At 38.4% G+C, this 17,250-nt stretch overlaps 1 long non-coding RNA gene across 1 annotated transcript in view; it reads right to left on the bottom strand.

The window, feature by feature from the left end:
- The window catches only part of LOC135230261 (uncharacterized), a 133,037-nt gene extending 117,086 nt beyond the window's left edge, over positions 1-15,951 (bottom strand). Inside the window, exons 1-2 of the long non-coding RNA XR_010320892.1 lie at positions 14,464-15,951; positions 12,599-12,712 (exon numbers count right to left, since the gene is read on the bottom strand). This is a non-coding gene — a long non-coding RNA (uncharacterized LOC135230261). The remainder of the gene's footprint in view (positions 1-12,598; positions 12,713-14,463) is intronic.
- Positions 15,952-17,250: the final 1,299 nt, after the last annotated feature.

Here is a 17,250-nt window from a genome sequence, read left to right as displayed (position 1 = left end):
CCAATTACGTAGGTCCCTTTTGTTTTTTTGCAGTAGTACCTTGTAGTTTTCTTGGTATAGCTCTTTTACATTTTTGGTAAAGTTTATTCCTAAGTATTTTATCTTCTTGGGGGCTGCTGTGAATGGTATTCATTTGGTGATTTCCTCTTCAATGTTCTTTTTGTTGATATAGAGGAATCCAACTGATTTTGTATGTTTATATTGTAATCTGAAACTTTGCTGAACCGTTCTATTAGTTTTAATAGTTTTCTTGAGGATTCCTCAGGGTTTTCTGTGTATAAGATAATGTTGTTGGAAAATGGAGATAATTTTATTTCTTCCTTACCAATCTGGATGCCCTTTATTTCTTTGTCTAGCCCAGTTGCTCTGGCTAGGACCTCTAGCTCAATGTTGAATAAGAGCAGTGATAAAGGGGATCCTTGTCTGTTTCCCATTCTCAAGGGAAATGCTTTCAGGCTCTCTCCATTTAGGATGATGCTGGGTATTGGCTTTGTATCAATACCCTTTATTATATTGAGGAATTTTCCTTCTATTCCTATTTTGCTGTGAGTTTTTATCATGAGTGGGTGTTGGACTTTGTCAAATGCCTTTTCTGTATCAATTGATAAAATTATGTGGTTCTTGTCTTTTTTTTTATGTGCTGGATTACATTAATTGTTTTTCTAATATTGAAGCAACCTTGCATACCTGGTATAAATCCTACTTGGTTATGGTGGATTTTTTTTTTCATATGTTGTTGAATTCTGTTGGCTAGAATTTTCTTGAGGATTTTTGCATCTATGTTCATGAGGGATATAGGTCTGTAATTTTCTTTTTTTTGTGTTGTCTTTAGCTGGTTTTGGTATCAGGGTTATGCTGGCTTCATAGAAGGAGTTAGGTAGTATTCCGTCCTTTTCTATGCTTTGAAATACCTTCAGTAGTAGTGGTAAGTCTTCCCTGAAAGTTTGGTAGAACTTTGCAGTGAAGCCGTCAGGGCCAAGGCTTTTTTTGTTGGGAGTGTTTTGATTACCTTTTCAATCTCTTTTTTTGTTACGGGTTTATTTAGTTGTTGTACTTCAGTTTGTGTTAGTTTAGGTAGGTAGTGTGTTTCTAGGAATTCATCCATTTTTTCTAGGTTTTCAAATTTGTTAGAGTACAATTTTTTGTAGTAATCTGACATGATTGTTTTAATTTCAGTTGGATCTGTTGTGATATGGCCCATCCCATTTCTTACTCGGATTATTGGTTTCTTTTCCTGTATTTCTTTAGTCAGTCTGGCCAATGGTTTATCAATTTTGTTAATTTTTTCAAAGAAGCAGTTTTTGGCCTTGTTAACTCTTTTGATTGTTTTTCTATTCTCTAATTCATTTAATTTTGCTGTAGTTTTTATTTTTCGCTTTCTTCTGGTGCCTGACAGTTTCTTTTGTTGCTCTCTTTCTGTTTGTTCAAGTTGTAGGGACAGTTCTTTCATTTTGGCTGTTCTTTAATATGTGTGCCTTTATTGATATAAATTGACCTCTGAGCACTGCTTTCACCATGTCCCAAAGGTTTTCACAGGAAGTGTTTTCAGTCTTATTGAATTCTGTGAATTTCTTTATTCCCTCCTTAAGGTCTTCCATAACCCAGTCTTTTTTGAGCAGGGTATTGTGCAGTTTCCAAGCATTTGATTTCTTTTCCCTGGTTTTTCTGTTATTGATTTTTACTTTTATGGTCTTTCGTTCAGAGAAGATGTTTTGTAATATTTCAGTGTTTTGGGTTCTGTAAAGGCTTGGTTTATGACCTAATATGTGATCTATTCTAGAGAATGTTTCATGCGCACTAGAAAAGAAATTATAGTTTGCAGCTGTTGGGTGGAGTGTTCTGTATAAGTCTATGAAGTGAAGTTGTTTAATTGTAGCAATTAGATCTTCCGTGTCTGTATTGAGCTTCTTACTGCATTTCCTATCCTTCACTGAGAGTGTTGTGTTGAAGTATGCTACTATAACTGTGGAGGTGTCTATCTCACTTTTTAATTCTGTTAATGTTTGTTTTATGAATGTTGCGGCCCTATCATTGGGTGCATAAATATTTAATACAGTTATATCTTCCTGGTAAATTGTCCCTTTAATCATTATGTAGTGTCCTTCTTTATCCTTTGTGGTGGATTTAACTTTAAAGTCTATTTTGTTGGAAATTGATATTGCCTCTCCTGGTCTTTTTTGATTGTTGTTTGCTTGATATATTTTTATCCATCCTTTCAGTTTTAGTTTATTTGTGTCTCTACGTCTATGGCATGTCTCTTTTAGGCAGCATATGGACTGATCGTGTTTTTTTATCCAGTCTGCAACTTTCTGTCTCATTATTGGTGAATTTAGTCTATTTACATTAAATATAATTATAGATAAGTATGAGTTTAGTGCTGTCATTTTGATGCCTGTTTTTGACAATTTCGTTTTTCCATTTACTTTTTTGTGCTGAGTTTTTCTTTGTAGAATGTGTGTTCCTCCTTTTTATAGTATCTGAGTTTATGTTGGTGAGTCATTATGTTTATCTTGGTTTTTATTTTGAAGTATGGAATTGTTAGACCTCGTTGTGGTTACCTTAATATTTACCCCGGTTTGACTAAGTAAAAACCTAAGTTGTTTTGCCCTGTATCGCCTTGGTTTCCTCTCCATATGTAAGATCTATGCCTCCTGTATTTAGTCCCTCTTTTCTGTCTATTGTAATCTTTTACATAATCACATCAATGATTCCCTGTTTTGAGCAGTTTTTTTTTAATTAATCTTATTTTGTTTTTGTGATTTCCCTATCTCAGTTGATATCAGGATGTTTTGTTCTGTGACCTTGTGTTGTGTTGGAATCTGATATTATTGATTTTCTGACCAAAGAATTTCCTTTAGTAATTCTTGCAGTTTTGGTTTGGTTTTTGCAAATTCTCTAAGCTTGTGTTTATCTGTAAATATCTTAATTTCACCTTCATGTTTTAGAGTTTTGCTGGATATATGATTCTTGGCTGACAGTATTTCTTCTTTGAGTGCTCTATATATGTTATTCCATTGCCTTCTTGCCTGCATGGTTTCTGCCGAATAGTGCAAACTTATTGATTCTCCTTTGTAGGTAACTTTTCGTTTATCCTTGGGTGCTTTTAAATTTTTCTCTTTATCTTTGGTTTTGGCAGTTTTGATGATATGTCTTGGTGATTTTCTTTTGGGATCTATTTTGTATGAGGTTCGATGAGCATCTTGGGTAGATATCTTTTCATCTTTCACGATGCCAGGGAATTTTTCTGCCATCAGATCTTCCACTATTCTCTCTGTATTTTCTGTTACCCCTCCCTGTCTGGAACTCCAATCACACGCAAATTATTCTTGATAGAGTCCCCCATGATTCTTAGGGTTTCTTCATAGTTTTAAATTCTACTATCTGATTTTTCTTCAACTATATTTGTGTCAATTGTCTTATCCTCCAGCGCTCCCACTCTGCATTCCAGTTCCTCGAGTCTGCTCCTCTGACTTCCTATTGAGTTGTCTGTGTGACTTTACTGTTAATCTTTTGGATTTCTGAATGCTGTCTCTCTATGGATTCTTACAGCTTATTAATTTTTTCACTATTTTCTTGATTAATCTTTTGGATTTCTTCAACTGCTTTACCCGTGTATTCCTTGGCTTTTTCTGTAGATTGCCTTATTTCATTTGTGAGGTCATTCTTGATGTCTTGAAGCATTCTGTATACAATTGTTTTATATTCTATATTTGGCAATTCTAGGAATGTATCCACATCCAAGAATGATTTTGATTCTTTGATTTGGGGGTTTGTAGAAGCAATCATGGTCTGCTTCTTCATGTGATTTGATGTCAACTGCTGTCTCTGAGCCATCTATAAGATATTGTAATATTTTCTTTTATATTTGCTCACTGAGTCTTATCTTGTTGTTTTGTTTTGTTACAATACACCCAGATGGGCTACTAGGTTGTGGTATGGTGATTGCTGTAGGTTTTGAATCACTTACATCCTGTTACCAGCTTTTCTGAACTGTTACCAGGTATATAAGTGTATGAGTCCATTCACTATTCTTGAATAGAATCAGCTCAGGTGTCCTGATAGCTGGTCACCTAGTGTGTGGTGTAGGCTCTCATCTATTATCTTAGAGGAGTAGTGGTGATGGTTGTATGCACCAGTTTCTATTAGTGGCAGGGGGTCACATTTCAAGGAGGGCAGGATGCTGACAGCCTTCCTTCAAGTGTCAGTGAGGTAGGTGTGGTTCTATTCTCTAGAGCACTCTGGTGGGTGGGCTCTGCAGCTGTATCTTAGGCACCCAATGCTTGGGAGATGTCACTATTCTCAGACCCCTCTAGCAGGTGGCTAGGTGTTGTGGGTGGAGTCTCAGCCCTCAGTTCGCTGCTGTGGATCAGCGAGGGCTCTGTTTAGTAGGTAGAGAGGTATCTGACCTCCATAACTTGCCTTTCCACTGCTGAGCTAAAATAATTATGGTGAGATCTCTATCAGAATCGCCTTTGCAGTATAATAGCCACCTAGTTACCTGTAGGGTGAAAGCCAAAGACTATGGGTCTGTTAATGCCTGGATGGAGCTGATTCTGTATTGTTATTCCAGTTTAGGGAAGTCAGGGAAGGATTTTTTCTTTGATTGTTAAATGCTGCTTTTCTCAGGCCAGGGGAATGGGTTAGAAAAGAAAGAAGAAAAAAAATCCAGCAGTGCACTTCACTCTCTAGCACAGAGAATTCCAATGTTAATGAAGCTGGCTGGGGCAATGAGGGGTGGAATCAGATATATAGAAGAGAGTAGCCTGGGAAAATATACAAAGTTTACTTATGTTGTTTGGTGAGGACTGTTTTTTCTGAGATTCCAGAGCATTGTGTAGCTTGTGTGTGGTGGCTGGATCCCTGCTGAGACTGTCCCAGAGGGTTAGGGCTGCGTCCATGCTCACACCATCTCAGGAAGCCGCAATCAGCTCCCCCACACTTAGTCCAAAGCCCAGCACCAAGGTTTCCTTTCTGGGACGCTGCACTCCAGGCTCCAAAACCAGTCGCTGCTTCCCCATGGTTTTTCGTTTCCCTGTCAGCCGCGTCTGTTTGGAGCCTGAATGTGCTGCCTGGGTCTCCTCCGAGGTTCTTCCTGAGGGTTAGGCCTACATCCGTGCTTCCCTGTCTCAGTAAGCCACAATCAGCCCCACCACTCTGGCACCAGGGAACCGTGAGGGCTCAAGGCTGTGGCGTGGGACACTGGCTCCGGAAGTGGTCCCTGCTGCAGTGTGGCTTTTTGCTCCCCTGTCACTCAGGTCAACTCCTTAGTTCTGTGTTTGATGGTCAGGGTTTGTAGATTGTCCTTTATGTAATTGATTCACTTGTTTTTTCGAGTCTTTGTTTCAAGAGGGATAAGCGGAAGCTTCTACCTAGTCAGCCATCTTGGTCCTGCCCCCGTGTCTGCCTCTTTATGTGATTTGATATTGACTGTTGTCTCTGAGCAATCTGTAAGTTATTGTATCAGTTTATTTTATGCTTGCTTTTTGTATCCTAGCTTCTTGCTTTGTTTAGTTTTGGTATACCCAAATAAGCCGCTTGAGTGCGCTAGGTTGATTATTTTCACCTTTGAAGCTCTCATGTACTATCACCAGATGGCTAGCACTGTTACCAGGCATATGAGCCTAGGAGTTCATTTAGTTTTCTTGTATGGATTCAACTCAGGTGCCCAGGTAGTTGGTCATAAAGTGTGTGGTACGGGCTCTGTCCTACAGTCTTAGAGGGGCAGTGGTTATTGGTGTAGGCAGAAGTATCTGGCTGCAGTAGGGGGTCAGGCTCTGATCAAGGCAGGGGTCTGACAGCTGTCCTCTGAGTGTCTGTGAGGAAAGTGCATCCCTGTTCTGTAGAGCACACGGGTGGGTTCTGCAGAAGGGCGATGGGTACCCAATGCTTTTGGTTGTAAGTTCTGGGAGGTACTACTTATCCTTGGAGCCCTGTCACAGGTGGCTAGGTATTGTGGGTGGAGCCAGCAGTCCTTAGGCCCCTGATGTGGGTAGGTGAAGACCCTGTTTAATAGGCAAAGCAGTGTCAAACATCAAACACCCATCTTTCCACCGTCCAGCTGAAACCATTGCAGTCTGGCAACAAGGGCCTATTCTCCTGAAATGGGCCCACACAGGTCCATGGTGGGGTGAAAGGTATTCAAAGCCCATGGACTGTGCCTGAACAAGAGCTGCTTCTGTCCTGAGCTCCCCAGCTTAATTGAGCTGGCAGATTATCTTTCCCCCAGTTGTGAACTTATACCTTCTTCAAGGATGGAAGAATGGCTCAGAGTGGTACCAGGGCCTATCTCAGGCCCAGGGAAGTTGACAGCCACTGAAGCCGGCTTGGGGGCTGGGGGCGTAGTAAAATAAACACAAGTAATTAGCTTTTGCCGAGAGTGCCGTTCTTCTCTTGTTCTGGAGGTGTGAGTGGTCTGTGCAACTTGCTGTCCTTCCCTGAGCTAAACGCCTGTGGAGCGCTACTGCCAGCCCCACTGCAGTCGCTCCAGGGAACGGTGCCTGAGGGTTCCTGGCTATTCAGGTCCAGTAACTCCTCTCCGCTTCTGAATAGTCTCTCCCTCCCTCCGCCGCTGAGTCCGTTTTCTTACTTTGCCTTTGATGTTCAGGGCTCCTAGCTTGTCATAAATATACTTGCTTCGCTTGTTTTTTCGGGTCTTTTTTGTAAAAGGGATGACTGGCGGCGTCTCACTACTCTGCCATCTTGGCCTCGCCTCTCTAATATAATCAACAATTTTTTAAAAAAAGAAAAAAAAGAGTGAAACCTGTAGAAACAACAAATAACAGAATGAGATCCACAGAAAAACTAGATATTTGAGCTATCAGACAAAGACACTGAAATAACTCTATTATGTTCAAAGAAATAAAGGCAAGACTTAGAAATTTGGCAAAAAACTAGAAACTAAGAAAAAGATCAACTTAGAAAGTCAACTGAAAACTATAGCTGAAGTTAAAATCTTAATGCATGTATATAACAGCAGATTAAAAATGCTGAAGAGAGATTCAGTGAACTGGAAGATACGTTGGAAGAAAATAGAGGCATAGACAAAAGAAAAAATATATAAAATATGAAAAGGAATAAGATATAGAGAATACAATGAGAATATCTAGCATAAGATACTTTAAGAAGGAAGAAAAAGAATGAGGCAGAAAAACTGAGATTATGGCTGAGAATTTTCTTCAAATGATTTATGATATCAAGTCACAGATCCTAGAAGACTTACAAAACCCAAACCAAAAAAAAAAAAAAACCAAAAAACCCACTGCCGTCGAGTCGATTCTGACTCAAAGCGACCCTACAGGACAGAGTAGAACTGCTCCGTAGAGTTTCCAAGGAGCGCCTGGTGGATTCGAACTGCTAACCTTTTTGCTTAGCAGCCATAACACTTAACCGCTGCACCACCAGGGTTTCCTTATAAGACCCATGTAGGGTAAATACAAAGAAATTCGTATCTAGGTACATCATAGTAGGACTGCTGAAGCTAAAGACAAAAAACCCCACAAAAAAGAAATAATTTAAAACTACTTAAAGAATGGAAGAGATTATCTTTAAAGGACAAACAAAAAAACTGACTGATGACTTCTCTAGAGAAATAGTGACAACCCTACGATAATAAAAAAAAAGACAATAAGATGATATATTTAAATTATAGAGAGAAAATACATGGCAACCCAGAACTCTATGTTGAGGAAAAACATCATGAATGAGCAAAGACCTTTTGTTTTCAGACAAACAAAACCTGGATAAGTTAACATCAGCATGCCCACAATCAAGAAAATTCCAAAGGTATTCTTCAAGCAGAAAGAAAATAAGGAGAAAGGCTTAAGATGCAAGAAGGAATGAAAGTTAATGAAACGAGTAAAAATAGAGGATTACTGACTGCATAACATAATAAGAATAGACATTATTGGGTTTAAAATATGTAAGAAATTAGAATGTATGATAACTACAGCCTTTTGACTTTTATGGCTTTATGGTCAGGAAACATGCTGTGTAATATTTTGATGTTTTGGATTCTGTTAATGCTTGCTTTGTGGCCTAATACGTGGTCTATTCTCAAGAATGCTCCATGAGCGTTAGAAAAGAAAGTTTACTTGACTACCATTGGGTAAAGTGTTGTGTTTAAGTCTATGAAACCAAGTTGGCTGATTGTGGTATTTAGATCTTCCGTGTCTTTATTACTGACTGCATAACATAATAAGAATAGACATTATTGGGTTTAAAATATGTAAGAAATTAGAATTTATGATAACTACAGCTTTTTGACTTTAATGGCTGTATGCTCAGGAAACATGCTGTGTAATATTTTGATGTTTTGGATTCTGTTAATGCTTGTTTTGTGGCCTAATATGTGGTCTATTCTCAAGAATGCTCCATGAGCGTTAGAAAAGAAATTTTACTTGACTACCATTGGGTAAACTGTTGTGTTTAAGTCTATGAGACCAAGTAGATCTTCCGTGTCTTTACTGAGCTTCTTTATGGATATCCTGTCTGTCATCAGAAGTGGTATGTTGAAGTCTTCTACTATTATTGTGGAGCTATTTCTCTTTTCAATGCTGTTTGAGTTTGTTTTATGTATTTTGGAGCCCTGTCATTGGGTGTATAAGTATTTATTATGATTTTGACCTCCTGGTATATTGACCCTTTAATCATTATATAGTGTATTTCCTTTTCCTTTGTGGAGGATTTTACTTTAAAGCCTGTTTTATCAGAGATTAATATTGCCACTCTTATTTTTTATTGTAGTGTGCTTCATGTATGTATATATATATATATTTTTTTTTTCATTCTTTGAGATTTAGTTTGTTTATGTCTTTGAGTCTATGGTGTGTCTCTTGCAGTCTGCATACAGACGGATCATGTTTTCTAATCCATTCTGCTACTCTCTGTCTCCTTATGGGTGCAATTAAACCATTTACATTTATCGTAATTATTCATAGTTAACGAGTTTTTTTATGAGTTTAGTGCTGTCATTTTCATCTTTTTTGTGTATGTCTTGTTGGCATTTTCCTTATTCCATTTAATTTTCTCTGTTGAGTCATTTTTCTTTGTGCATTTTCTTTCCATCCTCTTCATTTTTGTTGCCTTTGTATTTACTGCTAATTTATTTTTTTCTGTGCTGAATCGTTTTTCTTTTTAGTCTTTCATCTTCTTCCTTGTTGTTGCTTTTGTATTTGCTGAAAATTTATGTTTTCCTTGCTTTTTTTAAATTTTAATGTGTAAGATTGTTAGTTTCCTTTGGGTTACCTTAACATTTACGTGTTTTTCTAAATTTAAACCAATCTTTTATTTCTTTATATCGTCTTGACTTCCTCTCCATATGAAAAATCTATGACTACATTATTTAGTCCCTCTTTTTTGTGTTAATGTTGTCATCTTTTACAGATCATTGTCTCTGTTTCTACATTTTCAGTGTTTTAGCTTTCATTTATTTGTGACATCCCTATGTGGGTTGATATCTGGTTGTTCTGTCCCGTGTTCTAGTTTTGGGTTGTTAGCTGATGTTATTGATTTTCTAACTGGAGAACTCCGTTTATTATTTCTTGTCATATTGGTTAGGTTTTTAAAAATTCCTTAAACGTCTGCTTGTCTGGAAATGTCCTAATTTCACCATCATATTTGAGAGACAGTTTTGCTGGATATATAATTCTTGGCAGGCAATTTTTTTTTTTTCCTTCAGGGCTTTGTATATGTCGTTCTTGCCTGCATGGTTTCTGCTGAGTAGTCCGAGCTTAGTCTTACTGACCCTTCTTTATAGGTGACTTTTTGTTTATCCCTAGCTACTCTTAAAATTCTCTCTTTATATTTGGTTTTGACAAGCAAGATTATAATATGTCCTGGTAACTTTATCTTGGCATCTACCTTGTGTGGGGTTCAGTAAGCATCTTGGATACATATCTTCTTATCTTTCACAAGATCAGTGAAGTTTTTAGCCAAGAAGTCTTCAACAATTCTCCCTGTGTTTTCTGTTATCCTCCACCCCCCACCCCGATTCTGGTGTTCCAATCACTCTTGATAGAGTCCCGCATAATTCTTAGAGTTTCTTCAATTTTAAAAAATTATTTTATCTGATTTTTCCTCAAATAACTTGGCGTCAATTGCTTTATCTTCAGTCTCACTAATTCTGACTTCCAGTGCCTCAATTCTGCTCCTCTTGTTTTCTATTGAGTTGTCTAATTCTGAAATTTTATTGTTACTCTTTTGGATTTGCTTGCTATCTTTCTATGGATTCTTGCAGCCTGTTACATTTGTCATTATACTCTTGTATAACCTTCTTAAGTTCCTCTTTTGTTTTATCTGTGTGTTCCTTGGCTTGTTCTTCGTTTTGCCTGATCTCCTCCTGGATCTCTTGAAGAGCTTGGTCTCTTAATCTTTTAAATTCTACCTCCGGCAATTCCTGGAATTTCTCTTCATTTGGAAGATTTCTTGATTTGTTGTTTTGGGAGCTTCCTGAATCCATCATGGTCTGCCTCTTTATGTTATTTGATATTTACACTTGTCTCTGAGCCATTAGTGAGTTATTATATTCATTTATTTTATGTTTGCTTGCTGAGTCGGAATCTACTTGACGGCACTGGGTTTGGTTTTTTTTGTGTGTGTGTGTGTACTGTGTCCTAGCTTCTTGTTTTATTTTGATATGCCCAAATAGGCTGCTTGGGTGAGCTAGTTTGATTATTGGCACCTTTTGAAGCTCTTACGTCCTGTCACCAGGTGATCAGAGCTGTTACTAGGTATGTGAGCCTAGGAGCCCTTTTACATTCTTGTATGGATTCAGCTCAGGTGTCCAGGTAGTCGGTCACCAAGTGTGTGGTGTAGGCTCTTACCTACAGTCCTACATAGACAGGGTTGATTGGTGTAGGTACAGGTGTCTGGCTACTGTGGGGGGAATGACTGCCCTTGAGTGTCTGGGAGGAAAGCATGTCCCTGTTCCCTAGAGCACATAGGTGGGTGGGTTTTGCAGCCAGACCATGGTCACCCAATGCTGTTGGTTGTAAGGACTGGGATTCACCACTTACTCTTGGACTCCTGAATTGGGTGGCTAGGTGGCATGGATGGAGCCACCAACCCTCAGGTCACTGATGTGGGTAGGTGAGGACCCTGCTTAATTGGCAGAACGTTGTCAAATATCAGAAATCTGCCCCTCCACTTTATAGCTGATAGAGTTGAAAATAGGCTTCAGGTATATACCCTGTCGTAGTGTGCTAATGAGAGCCTATGCTGTTGAAATGGGCCCACACAGATCTATGCAAGGGTGAAAGGCATTCAAAGTCCTTGGACCCCTTATATCTGTGCCTTCCCTAAGTTCCTGGCTTAGGGAAGCTGGCAGATTATTTTTTGTTGTTTGTTCCTGCTCCAGGGCATGTGATAGTTCCTACTTCTGGCCCAGGGGACCCAGAAATAGCCAAAGCTGGTCCAAGACTGAAAACAGAGAGGGAGGAAGCAGGTAAATGGGAGAGATGTTCTTCCCAAAGGGGATGATTTTTGATTTGTGTGGCATTTTAAATGCATGTACTTATCTTTTGCCAACTTAGCACTGCTTTTCACTGCTTATGGAGGCTTGTGTAGGCTTTCCACCACTCGATCTCTTCAGATGTGGAAAACATGTCCCGAGCGTCACTGCTTGCGTCACCGCACATGCCATCCGATCCAGCCTGCAGGGTGCTGGTTTGTGCCGGGTCAGGTCTGTCAAGCTCTCACTGCTTCTGAACCATATTCCTCTCCCCCTGCCACTAAGTCCAATTCTGTAACTTCACCTTTGATGTTCAGGGCTCCTAGATTGTCATATATAATCGATTTACTTCTCTGGGTCTTCGTTATAAGAGGGGCTACATAAAGCATCTGACTACTCTGCCATCTTGGCCCCACCCCTACAAGAGACATTTTTCATCACATTCCTGAATCTGACACTATCACAGAAACTTATCTCTGAGAAAATGAAATAGGGATGAGGCAGTAGGCAGAACAAACCCGTTGGGTTGGAGTCAATTCTGATGCATAATGACCCTATAGGTCAGAGTAGAACTGCCTCATAGGGTTTTCAAGGAGCGGCTGTTGCATTTGAACTACTGGGCCAGAGTATATTTGGAGCACTGGTGGTGCAGTGGTTAAGAACTCAGCTGCTAAGCTGCTCCATGGAAACCCTATGGGGGCAATTCTACTCTGTCCTATAGCGTTGCTGTGTGTTGAAATCAATTCACCAGCAATGGGTTTGGTTTTTTGATTTACATGCCTACATGAGTAAAATTTGACTTGAATCTCTAAACTTAATTCTAACGTAAGAATGATATTGTAGCACTTCTCCATAAAGGTTTGTCTTAAGTCATCAGGATAAATCCAAACCCACTGCCGTCGAGTCGATTCTGACTCATCCCGCCCCTATAGGACAGAGTAGAACTGCCCGATAGAGTTTCCAAGGAGCGCCTGGTGGATTTGAACTGCCGTCCTCTTGGTTAGCAGTCGTAGCACTTACCCACTATGCCACCAGGGTTTCCTCATCAGGATAAGCCTGTGCTAATTTATTGGATACCTTCAGGAATTCTTCATCAGTTATATTCACATTAAGAAGGAAAAAAATATCAGAAGGAACTTCATACATCCTTACCCTTCATTTCATGCAAGATTCAAGTGTGTCAGTGATGGTGGTTATGTAAAATTGATTCCTGGCACTCAATACTTCTGGAGCATTTCTGTCATTTACTTGTTTCTTCTAATGCTTCTGCAACAATAAACTGCTTGATAATCAGTATTTGGCAGTATTTGTTTTATTGTGTTTTCAAAATATTCTCTTATGTAAATATCTTGTTAATAGCTGGTAGAGATCTATGCATGTCTATAAATTTACTTCTGAATCTTGGAGAATTGACTCGTCAAATGAAAATGATGGAATATATTATTATACATAAACATAAATACATGGTCTGTGTTTCCATTTCGTTGGCGACGTTTTAAGCTTCTGTTCTGGTATCGCCTTTTTGAGACTGGTCTTCAGCAATATTCTCTATGGCACCTAGAATCTGGGTGTGTGATTCCAGGATTGCACTCGTTGCTATAGCATGTGCTTCCCAGTGGTTATTAGAAAGACATTTTAATGCTGATCATTGCCTATGAACAGCTCATCGGTGAATAGAGATGGCAAAAAATTTGTAAAATATCTGAATAGAAGAAAAAAATCATTTTTTTGACAAAAATCCATTGTGATACATCCTACAAAATTAAGTGAATATGTAGCACCTTGGTACGAAAATGGCGTATTCATTACATTCTAGAATTTTCTGTTGCATACCTTTATAATGCAGTGACATTTCACAGCATTGTCATAGGATTGGTCTCTGCACTTAGAAAAATCAATTTTGCAAGCTTCACATTATCAGTGAAACACTTGCTTTGCAATGTCTTTACCAGTATGATTTTTTAAGCTAGGAAATGTGATAAATCACCACACAGGTTTTCTATCTGTTGGAGATATGGATCTTTAAACAATCCTTAGCTGGCCTGTATGAGAAGGCTCAGAAGTGGAATCCACAGACAAAATGAAATATCGAGCTATGCTTATTTCACTGACAGTAGTTGATTGAACTTCATCACTTATCAAGATTATAAATTTTTTACACATTATTTTAGAATTATAGGATGGATTGCCCTTTCCTGTGTTACCATATTTTGAGATGTGACTTGCTAAAAATAGATCAAATGAGCAACAAGTTGAAGTCAACTTTAAAATTTTCCATTTCGTGGGGACCCAAAGACTTCATTTCTTTTTCACGAAGATAGTCCCCATTCGGTGATTGTTATGACAACAAGGACACATTACAAAATGGCTTTTCAATACTGATGTTCATTAATTTGTGATTCCAGTTCATAAGTTAAGCCAGAACAATGTGTTTGGTTTAAATATGATAACATGATCTCTGTGAATTGAACTATTTTCATGTTTACTGATCCTATTCAATTTGCACCAATTGCTAAATTCATCTGTAACAATTCAAGAATTAAGTGAGGATGACGGGTTTGTTTGGTTAGTAGGTTTGCAAACAAAACAATACACTGAGCTGACTGATGGAGATTGCAGTAGCCACTCCCTCTTATAATTTTCATCATTAACTTTGCACTCTAGAAAAAATTCTGGCTATAGAACTTTGTTTACCATCCAGGAATTTTCAACACAAATTTACAAGTGGACAACTGTAATGTTGAGAATCACTTGGGCCTCTTTTGATCCAGTAATTTACTTCATTGAAAGAAAATTATTCCACAAGGCAGGATCTGCATTTCTGTTATTTATGGGGTCTGCAGATGTGACAATTTAATATTCTTAGTTTCACTTTCTAGATCATTACTAATTTTTTTTTTTTACTACAGCAAGAAATGGATGCAGAATTTGGAACAAATCCTGTTATATTTGTATTGCCATCCTTAATTTCAGCACTAGTGGTACTAGTAGGATGATTCCCACCCATAAGCACGTACCTTTAATGGAAGAAGTCTCTTCTGATTTATTACATTCTAAAAAGGAATTTGGGGATTGTCTTTAGGGATTCACAAATCATTTTCTTTTTATCTCCTGCAGGCTTCCATTTTTGCACTCCACTTAGTTATTGCCATTTCATTTTGCCTGGATATAAAATTATGTCACTTTTTAAATTTGATTCTACCATAACAATAAATTTGAATAATAGAAAGTAAATTTATAAAACAGGTAGTTTATAAAATAAAATTTAATTTAGAATTTAGACATTAACACAACAAATTTGTATTTGAAAATTAAATAACTCATTGCTGTGGATTAAATTTTAACTAACAGTGACCCTATTGGACAGAATAGAACTGCACAGCAGGGCTTCTAAGGAGAGGCTGGTTGAGACCTTTTAGTTTCAGCCAAGCTCTTAACCAAATGTTCCACCAGGGCTACATTTGAAAATTAGTAAGTAAAAACGTTAATTTGGACCATGAGATTTTGTTCTTCAGGTCTTAGATAGTCCAAAGAAATAGTACATGATATTCTTCTCCATGGACTAATTCCTCCTGAAAACAGGTCCAAAGTATGTAGGATGTAGTCTGGCCATCTTTGCTTCTAGCCTAGGGTACGTTCTGGTTATACTTCTTTCAAGATAGATTTTTTCATTCTTTTGGCAATTCATGGTGTATTCAGAATTCTTCACCAATACGACAATTAAAAGGCATCAGTTCTTCTACAGTCTTCCTTATTCATCAGCCAGCTTTCCCACACATACGAGGCCACTGAAAACACTGTGGCTTGGATCAGTTGCATCTTCGTTTTCAAGGTGATGTCTTTGCTTTTCAACACTTTAGAGGTCTTTTGCAGCCAGTTTCCCTAATGCAATGCATCTTTTGATTTCTTAACTGCTGTGTCCATGCGTGTTGATTGTGGATCCAAATAAGATGAAATCCTTGACAACTTCAATCTTTTCTCCGTTTATCACGATGTTGCTCATTGGCCCAGTTGTGAGGATTTTTGTTTTCTTCATGTTGAGGTGCAATCTCTACTGAAGGCCGCGGTCTTTGATCTTCATCAGTAAGTGCTTCAAGACCTCTTATCTTTTAGCAAGCGGGGTTGTGTCATCTGCAAAATGCAGGTTGTTAATGAGTCTTCCTCCAATCCTGATGTCGTGTTCTTCGTATAGTCTAGCTTCTCAGATTATTTGCAGATTAAATAAGTATTGTGAAAGGATACAACCCTGACACACACCTTTCCTGACTTTAAACCACGTAGTATCACCTTTTTCTGTTTGAACGTCTACCTCTTGATCAGGTTCCTCATCAGCACAATTGAGTGTTCTGGGATTCCCACTCTTCGCAATGTTATCCATAATTTGTTATGACCCAAGCAGTCAAATGCCTTTGCATAGTCAATAATACACAGGTAAACATCTTTCTGGTATTCTCTGCTTTCAGCCAGAATCGATATGACATCAGCTGTGATATCCCTTCTTCCATGTCCTCTTCTGAAACCTGCTTAAATTTCTGGCAGTTCCCTGTCAATGTACTGCTGCAGCTGCTTTTGAATGATTTTTAGCAGAATATTACTTGCATGTGATATTAATGATATTGTTTGATAATTTCCACATTTGGTTGGATCACCTTTCATAGGAATAGGCGTAAATATGGATGCTTGCCAGTTCGTAGGCCATATTTCTTGGGATTAGACAAGTGAGCGATTCCAGTGCTGCATCCATTTGGTGAAACATCTCAGTTGGTATTCCGTCAATTCTCGGAGGCTTTTTTTTCTCACCAATTCCTTCAGGGCAGCATGAACTTCTTCCTTCAGTATCATCGGTTTCTGATCATATGCTACTTCCTGAAATGGTTGAAGGCCGACCAATCCTTTTTGGTATAGTGACTGTGGGTATTACTTTCATCTTCTTTTGATGCTTCCTGCGTCATTTAATATTATACCCGTAGAATCCTTCAGTATTGCAACTCAAGGGTTGAGTTTTTTCTTCAGTTCTTTCAGCTTGAGAAATGCTGAGTGTTCTTCCGTTTTGGTTATCCATCTCCAGATCTTTACACATGTCATTATAATACTTTTTCTTCTCAAGCCACCCTTTGAAATCTTCTCTTCAGCTCTATTACTTCGTCATTTCTTCCTTTCACTTTAGCTACCCGACATTCAAGAGCAAGGTTCAGAGTCTCTTCTGACATCCGTTTTGGTCTTTTCTTTCTTTCCTGTCTTTTAAAGGACCTCTTGCTTTCTTCATGTGTGATGTCCTTGATGTCATTCCACAACTCACCTGGTCTTCAGTTGTTAAGTTTAACACGTAAAATGTATTCTCGAGGTGGTCTGTAAGTACAGGTAAGATATACTCAAGGTCGTACTTTGGCCCTTTTTGACTTATTCTAATTTTCTTCAGTTTCAGCTTGAACTCCCATGTGAGCAATTGACAGTCTGTTTCACAATCGATCCCTGGCCTTGTTCTGACTGATGATATGAGTTTTCCCATCTTCTCTTTCCACAGATGTAGTCAGTTTGATTCCTGTGTATTCCATCTGGTAAAGTCCACGTGTATAGCTGCCGTTTATGTTGGTGAAGAAAGATATTTGCAGTGGATGAGTCACTGGTCTTGCAAACTTCTTTCATGAGATTTCTGGCATCATTTCTATGAGCAATGCTGTGTTTTCCAACTACTTTTCCTTCTTTGTTTCCAACTTTAACATTCTAAAGACCAGTAATTATCAATGCATCTTGATTGCATGTTTGATCAATTTCAGGCTGCAGACGTTGTTTAAAATCTTCAA

Source organism: Loxodonta africana, unplaced genomic scaffold, assembly GCF_030014295.1.
Source record: "Loxodonta africana isolate mLoxAfr1 unplaced genomic scaffold, mLoxAfr1.hap2 scaffold_91, whole genome shotgun sequence".
Lineage (NCBI taxonomy): Eukaryota > Metazoa > Chordata > Mammalia > Proboscidea > Elephantidae > Loxodonta > Loxodonta africana.
This window is presented reverse-complemented; position numbering and strand designations above follow the sequence as displayed.